The sequence below is a fragment of the Octopus bimaculoides genome, unplaced genomic scaffold (genome assembly GCF_001194135.2).
Source record: "Octopus bimaculoides isolate UCB-OBI-ISO-001 unplaced genomic scaffold, ASM119413v2 Scaffold_33418, whole genome shotgun sequence".
NCBI classification, from domain to species: domain Eukaryota; kingdom Metazoa; phylum Mollusca; class Cephalopoda; order Octopoda; family Octopodidae; genus Octopus; species Octopus bimaculoides.
The window spans coordinates 1-530 of NW_026303022.1; the positions used below are offsets into that span (position 1 = coordinate 1).

The following is a 530-nucleotide window of genomic DNA, read 5'->3' on the forward strand; positions in this document are numbered from 1 at the left end:
TCTGGTTTGATCTCCATAAACAGATACATTATTTCCAGAAGGTAAACCACGTGCAGCACGTTGGCCGAGTGGTTAAGGCGTTGGACTTAAGTTCCAATGGACAAGTGTCCGCGTGGGTTCGAACCCCACTCGTGCTATTTCGTTTTTATTTAATTTTTAGACATATAAACATGAGTATGTGATTAGAGAGCTCGATTTTCATCGTTGCCGATAGCAAGAGACACTAGCGCAAGGTGCCAGGCAGTGGGACTAATCCTGGAGCCATGAGGTTGGAAAGTGAGATACGTAAATGAGTTGTTAATTGGTTGAGAATTGACCACTTTATTAGACATGAAAGAATTTTATAGCCTTTCCCTCTAGGCTGCATGTCTGATTTCATCTCCATAAACAGATACATTATTTCCAGAGGCTTAAGCACAAGCAGTACGATGGCCGAGTAGTTAAGGCGTTGGACTTAAGTTCCAATGGACAAGTGTCCGAGTGGGTTCGAACCCCACTCGTGCTATTTTACTTTTAGATATAAACAAGGC

General features: G+C 42.6%; 2 non-coding genes across 2 annotated transcripts; both read left to right on the forward strand.

Annotated features, from left to right (window-relative positions):
* Positions 1-54: 54 nt before the first annotated feature.
* Positions 55-137, forward strand: Trnal-uaa (transfer RNA leucine (anticodon UAA)). Its single transcript has one exon. It is a non-coding gene; the product is annotated as a tRNA-Leu (tRNA).
* Positions 138-422: 285 nt separating this feature from the next.
* Trnal-uaa (transfer RNA leucine (anticodon UAA)) lies at positions 423-505 on the forward strand. The gene has a single exon. It is a non-coding gene; the product is annotated as a tRNA-Leu (tRNA).
* Positions 506-530: the final 25 nt, after the last annotated feature.